This window comes from Sinocyclocheilus grahami, unplaced genomic scaffold (assembly GCF_001515645.1).
Source record: "Sinocyclocheilus grahami isolate Dianchi unplaced genomic scaffold, SAMN03320097.WGS_v1.1 scaffold126.1, whole genome shotgun sequence".
Taxonomy (NCBI): Eukaryota; Metazoa; Chordata; class Actinopteri; order Cypriniformes; family Cyprinidae; genus Sinocyclocheilus; species Sinocyclocheilus grahami.
In genome coordinates, this window is record NW_015505305.1 from 1,804,960 (window position 1) to 1,812,259 (window position 7,300).

The 7,300-nt window shown below is 37.3% G+C and overlaps 1 protein-coding gene across 1 annotated transcript in view; it reads left to right on the forward strand.

Annotated features, from left to right (window-relative positions):
- The first annotated feature begins 6,284 nt into the window (after nucleotides 1–6,284).
- LOC107590344 (gamma-aminobutyric acid receptor subunit rho-3) overlaps nucleotides 6,285–7,300 on the forward strand; it is a 20,601-nt gene continuing 19,585 nt past the window's right edge. Inside the window, exon 1 of the mRNA XM_016279051.1 lies at nucleotides 6,285–6,415. The gene's annotated coding sequence lies outside the window, so the exon portion shown is untranslated. The remainder of the gene's footprint in view (nucleotides 6,416–7,300) is intronic.

Sequence of the window (7,300 nt, forward strand, 5' to 3'; positions counted from 1 at the left end):
TGTGGCGAAAGAAGTTTCTTCAGATTACAAAAAGGTAAGAAAGAGATGGTTCTTTAAAGAACCTTTGACTGAATGGTTCTTTGTGGAACCAAAAATGGTTCTTCTATGGCATTGCTTGAAGAACCTTTTGAAGCACCTTTATTTTTAAGAGTGTAGGGGTCCATGGACCCCTAGTGGTCCTTGACATAAGGCCAGGAGGTCTATATAAAGTATGAATTTTTGTATAAGTTTTGTATATTTTGACATGACATGTTCCCATAGAGAAGAAAAATCCAGCAAGTCAGCTAACTTGAATTATACTTGACTGCGTTTGGTCCTCACAAAGACACAAATGATACGAGTCCATTTTGTTCTGGGGGTCCTTGAGGATGGTTCTGAATTGGACTGGGGCCAAAAGGTTGAGATTCACTGGTGTAGAGGACTCATCAGCCATGATTATTCTACTCCGTTAATTAAAAGGCTGTTTATATGCATATTCACTAATTATGAGAAGCACACATGTAAGAGGCTGACAATTAGCTGAACATATAGCCTACTTGTTTAATTAGTGACACGTATCCTGCATTTTAAAATCTTTATTTGAATGTGGCAATTAGCAGTTTTATTTTTAAACCTTTATTTGAATATGGCAACATAATATTGCACTCTTCAATATTTCTATGACTAAATCTCTGACAGAGACTATCAGCCAATCACTGTGTGCATAGTTAGTAAATATGCTGACATCATCCATAGCAACCATGTTTTGTGAATACGGGCCCTGTTTTCTGCATGTCAAGGCCCTGAGACAATAGATTAATGACTGGAATCTCATCTATCCGCTTCTGACAGAGCTAAAATATGTTAAAAATGAGAAAGTTAGAAGAAAAGCTTCAGTATACAGAAAATATTGTCTGTAACTTGGCTGTGAGTTTAGAAGGACATTTGAGTCGAGGGAGTGACTGCTTCAGTGATGTTCACTGAAATGTATCTTCAGACTGAAAACAAATCCAAAGCTTAAATAAATAAATAAAAGTGTTTCATAACCGGGTTTTCGGGCTCATTGCACTCGCTGGTTACTCCTGGTATGCTTTCACCTTCAAAAGTCTTCTTATTCATCTTCAGGCTTACTTACCCTCATTTAATAAGTCCTGAATAATAAATGTAAATACTAAAGATCAGGTACTGGATTTCCTTGTCAGTTTTCATCCATAATACGTTTCATTTAGAGTAGGCTATGTAAGGTTTTGTTAATCCATCTCCATGACTGTGCTGGACTTGAAGAGATAAGCCACATTTGCTCTTTTTAATGGTCTTTGCTTCCATTTAACTTCTCCATCTCCTGGCCAGAATCTGATGTTTCGCTGGAATTTCTAGCATCGGAAGGTCTCTGTGTGAAAACACATGGCAGTTTAGCTTCAGGTTAGCATACTGAGGTAAACACATACAGTTTCAAGTTTAAAACTGAGAAAGTGAGGAAGGCAGATTCATTCAAATAACATGAAAACATTTTGAACTCAAAGCTCTTTTGCATGTTTTTTTAAATGAATTTAAAATAAATAAAATAATGATAATGATATAACAACAAAAGAACAATAAATGAACTTACCCTTTTCTTTCTTTTTTTTACAGCATAAACAATTGGAGCAATAAGAAAAATGGCTAGGCCTATACTAACGCAGATAATTACGTAGACTTTCATTCCCAAACCTGTACGGAAAGAAAGGAGGATCAATTCTCTTTAAATGACGTCTCAAGTGCTATGACCACATTCAACACATTTGTGACCCTGGACCACAAACCCAGTCTTAAGTCGCTGGGGTATATTTGTAGCAATAGCCACAAAAACACTGTGTGGGTCAAAATTATAGATTTTTCTTTTATGCCAAAATCATTAGGACATTAAATAAAGATCATGTTCCATGAAGATATTTTGTAAACTTCCTACCATAAATATATAAAAACGTAATTTTTGATTAGCAATATGCTATATGGCTAAGAACTTCATTTGGACAACTTTAAAGGCGATTTTCTCAATATTTCGATTTTTTTGCACCCTCAGATTCCAGATTTTCAAATAGTTGTATCTCGGCCAAATATTGTCCTATCCTAACAAACCACACATCAATGGAAAGCTTATTTATTCAGCTTTCAGATGATGTATAAATCTAAATTTCAAAAATGTGACCGGTTTTGTGGTCCAGGGTCACATTTTTGTCTGCTTCATAGTTTTTTTCTTTTGTGTCTGTTTGATTGATTAGTAGATACACAAATTTGAAACATTCTAGATAGTAGAAATGTTGATATACCTCTTGATTGGACTTTGGTTTGTGTGATGTATCTGTACTGGGCTGTAGCACTTTCACATGTGTATGTTCCCAGTTGCTCTTGATTAAGATGAGAGAGTGTAATGCTTCCATTTTCTGGATGAAAGGTAACTTTATCCCTCCACTGCTCAGAGATGTTTTTCATAGAGGTTTTGCCGTCATAACTCAGGATGGTGGTGGAAAAACTCAAGATGAGAGTGTAGTTGAAGTCCTTAGTGACTGGACATTTGAAAATGAACTCATTCTTGGAGAGTTCTGAAGCAGCTAAATAAAAACAGTTAAATTATGCATTAAAAATAGGAATTTGACCAAAAATCTCTGTACTTCAAAATGTAACTTTATAATCATTTAAAATGTATACGTTTTCTCTTACAGAACATCATATATATATTCTGTGACACTGTAACAAAAAAAAAATCTGTGAATTTACCTTGTTGTTTCAAACTAGCTGTATAGCTGTATGTATTAGTAGTTACCGAGCAGTTATATGTGTAGGTATCTGTGATGGCATCCACTTTCAGTTGACTTGTCACTGTAAACAGGTTATCTTCTGCTTGGCTGACATTGTTCAGCGACTCCTTTGCTGGAGGGTCTGAGGACCACAAGACTTTTGGTTCTGGATAAACTCCACTGGTGCTGCAGATGACTGTATCACCTTTTAATGTGATGTTCACTGATTTAGCTGGAGCTAAAAATATAAACATATAGCAAAACAGTTATAACAATTATTTTGTGATGTTTTCTCAACAACAAAAAAGAAGGAATAGATGATTTTAGATCATATTGGTGCTGCAATCGAGTCGTCTTCCTACGCTCTCAGAATACTTAAATATTTGTATATGCATATTTTCTTATAAAATTTTATTTAATTATGTCAATCGCAATGCGTCACGGGCAGTGTCGGTATATTACTTACAAATTGTAGTCGATTACTGATTCCAAATTACATGACAAAAATAATATAATTCATTACATTACACATTTTAGGTAATATAATCAGACTACTTTTTGATTACTTTTAGATTACTAAAACTAACTTGTTACTAACTTGTTTATTACATTGATTTAAATAGTATTGTACAATATTGATATAAAATACAAAGAGAATTCCATTCATTGCTATTAGTAGCATGAAGTGCATTAAATGTTGCATAATGTTTTCTGAAACTGGAGTTCATGAAGGAAATGCAAGGAGTTTGTGAATTTAATGAAAAGCTAATAATTAATTGAATCCTAATTTTTTTTAAATGAAAATAAATCTCTTTAAAATAACAACAATCAAAATAAAACACTTACTAAAAAAGATTAAATATTTGTTTACCTGCATGTCATGTGACCATTATCCAACCTCAGAGAAGCCTGAACATGCAAATGTGTTATTTAATAATTAACTGACTACCTTAAAATTTCAGGGCTACTTCAAGTAAATATATTAGGTGAAAGAGGTTCAGCTGAAAAAAAAGTTTGGGAATCCCTGCATTAAATCTGAATAAGAAATAATGCAAATTTGTTAGTTCTTAATTTTTGGAATCTGATTACGTAATTACATATACAATTAGTTACTACCCAGCACTGTTCACAGGATTGTAGTTCTTTCACTCACTTAAACTGTCAAATAGTTTTGTACCTTTATCTTTTTGTCCAATTTTCATATAAATTTGGCCTTAAATAAAAATGTGTAATGATGTGATTCACCTCGTAGCTGCTTAGCTTGGTTTATGGCTTATACCCCTGCTTTCACAGACAAGATTTAAGGCTAGTCCCAGACTAAAATGCATGTCTGAGCTGTTTTAACTGAAATAAACTTGCACTGACATTTCTTAAAATATGTCAGTACCATTGATTTGTCTCAAGATGCACACCACATGTTTTTTTTTCTAAGGCATGAATGTCCTAATTGAACTATGGCCTAATCCTGGCTTAATCTAAGCCCTGTCTGTGAAACTAGGCCTTAGTGTTTTAATAAAGACTTTTAAAAAATGAATGGGAAAAAATACTTCCGTAACCAAGACTGGGCGAGCACTAATGCACTCTATTCTGTGATTGACCAATCAGAATCAAGCAATCTAGAAGGCAGCATTACACATGAAACAAGTGATGAAAGAGAAACTTCTAAGCAACACAATTTCCTCTGGGCAGTCAAAGATCTTGTTTTTTTTTTAAAGAGTTTCAGAAATCCTCGTTCTCACCTTTCACTGACACAACCACATACTTCTCATCATTAGTTTTTTCATCGGCAGCGTAGCACCTGTATCTGCCTTCATCTTGGACCCTTATGTTTCTTATCAAGAGTGATACATTTCCATTTTTAATTTCAGATTCCGACAACAGGGATGTTCTTCCCTTGTAGTTCTTGTGCTGATGTCCCAGCTGGTCCTGATTGTGGTAGAATGAATGCACTACTTTTTTATCCAAATACCAGTGGATGATATCAAGGTTGGTGGAAGTGCAAGGTAACATACATTCCTCAGAATAGATACAGGTGACCTGAGTGTCTGTAAAAACACCAAATTACAATGTGAAAAACAACACATACACATCCAGGGTCATATTAAGACTACAGGTGGGCCTACTGTATATTCAGCCAGCATTCACGATTCCTGTACAGTCATGTGTGTTGTAAGTCCTTTTATGAAAATGAAATCACAAATAAAATGACCTCCATGAGGCCATTGAGAAATGCGTTGAAACAGCTTTTGCAAAATACCTTCGGGTTTAATAGAACAAGTGATTCCAACAAGTCTGCAATCATTTACTTGTGTATCAAAGGTCAAATCTGATTCAGCTGATTGTGGTTTAAATAGTCAAAACTGATACTGACTCGTACTGTTCTTGATGTGGGATAAAAGCAAAACATTTTTATTTTATTTTATATATATATATATTTATATATATACACACACACACACACAAAATAAAAAATGGTATGTATATATAAACAATTTTTATTATATATATATATATATATATATATATACACACACACATATATATACATATATATATATATATATATACATATATTCATACAGTATTATTAAATCTGAGAAAACTATTATATTGAACTCCGTAAGAAACATAAAAAAACAGTTCAAGCATTGACATTAATGTAATATACAGTTAAACATTTTTACAATTAAAGTTACAATTAATCATTTAATTACAAATACATTTGTGATTGTCATCTCTTTTAAAAAGCCACTGAGGTGCTAATGTGACTTAATGAGTTAAGAGTTTTTAAGGCACATATCAGACATGTAAATAAATGTCAGTAGATATTTTGATTTCTTACCTCCTAAGGTTACAGGCAGAATCCACAGCAAGAAAAACAGCTTCATAGTCACATAGTTTAAACTAATCGAAGGTAATACGGCTTTCTACCTACTACTTTCTATTTTGATTCCTTCACATAGCAACACACCCTCTGTGGAGAACAGGCTTCAGGAGTTGCCACACTGGTCTTAGAACCCTCCTCCAAACTTTGTTACTCTTCATCTCATTTCATGAATATTAGTGTGTAAAATAGGCCTATACATGTTGTATTTTATAAATGGCATAAATGGCAGGGAATCACAGAAACAAATCACCCTTTTTATATATGGAATTACAGATTTTAATTGTACATACACACAGTAGGATATTGATAGGTGTTTGTGAGATGACAATTGTGCAAAAGACATCCATGTCGTGATTGTAAATAATGTGCTGCTTCCAACTGGCTTTTAGAGGCCATGTAATTCTTTTACTTTGACTGGTGTATAGAGTCAGACTCTGTTCTGTGTCTATGTGTGTTTCCTTCCCCCACGTGCAACATTGTTATGTTTATTTCCTTATTTGCTCTTCCTGTTCCTGTCCTGATTGTGTTATCATTTGTTCCAGGTGTTCCCCGTTCTGTTCCATTGTTCCCAGCTGTGTCCCATTAGTTTCAGTGTATTTAAAGTGTTTTCTGACCCTCGTTTCCTGTCTGGTATTGATCGTCAATCCCTGTGTCCTATGTGTGAGTCCTGTGGTGTCAATGGCAATGAAGACTATGTATCCTGATTCTCCAGTGTTCTCGTCGGTCCTCACTGTAGGCGCAACGTGACAGAAAACCAGACCAAGACAGAAAAGTAAGCGCGCTCCTTCTCCCTATTTTGTTCATTTTAAAAGTCTTTTGTTTTCTTGCCCACCCCCCCCACCCCAACCCCGGTCATGGAAATCGTAAAGAGTCTCATTTCTCCACCTTAGCCCCAGTAGAGATCTCCCCTTCTTCGAGTACGCCTGGGATTTCTGTAGGCTTGCTGCGGCGACGGCATTGGATGACCCCACCATCAATTCTCTGTTCTGTTACAACTACCATCGCCCCATGGACCTCCCAGACACCAAGGGACTATGCTGGAGGGAAGGGATCTACCAGTGTCTGGGGAGTGTCCGGGCCCGAGCCAGAACCAGCCCGCCGTCAAGCCCGCCTACCACGCCTTTCACCACAAACCTAAAGGGGAATTGGAGAAGGCAGTCGGCTCCAGCCCCTGAGGTCGCTCCAGTGCCAGCTCCTCGAAAGCGCCTTGCTGTGCCAGCTCCTCGAAAGCGCCTTGCTGTGCCTGCTCCTACAGAGCACCCTCCAGTGCCAGCTCCGTTCTGTTACAACTACCATCGCCCCATGGACCTCCCAGACACCAAGGGACTATGCTGGAGGGAAGGGATCTACCAGTGTCTGGGGAGTGTCCGGGCCCGAGCCAGAACCAGCCCGCCGTCAAGCCCGCCTACCACGCCTTTCACCACAAACCTAAAGGGGAATTGGAGAAGGCAGTCGGCTCCAGCCCCTGAGGTCGCTCCAGTGCCAGCTCCTCGAAAGCGCCTTGCTGTGCCAGCTCCTCGAAAGCGCCCTGCTGTGCCTGCTCCTACAGAGCACCCTCCAGTGCCAGCTCCTCGTAAGCGCTTCCCAGTCCCCGAATTCAGCCCAGTGAGGGCTCCAGTCCCCGAATTCAGCCCAGTGAGGGCTCCAGTCCCCGAGC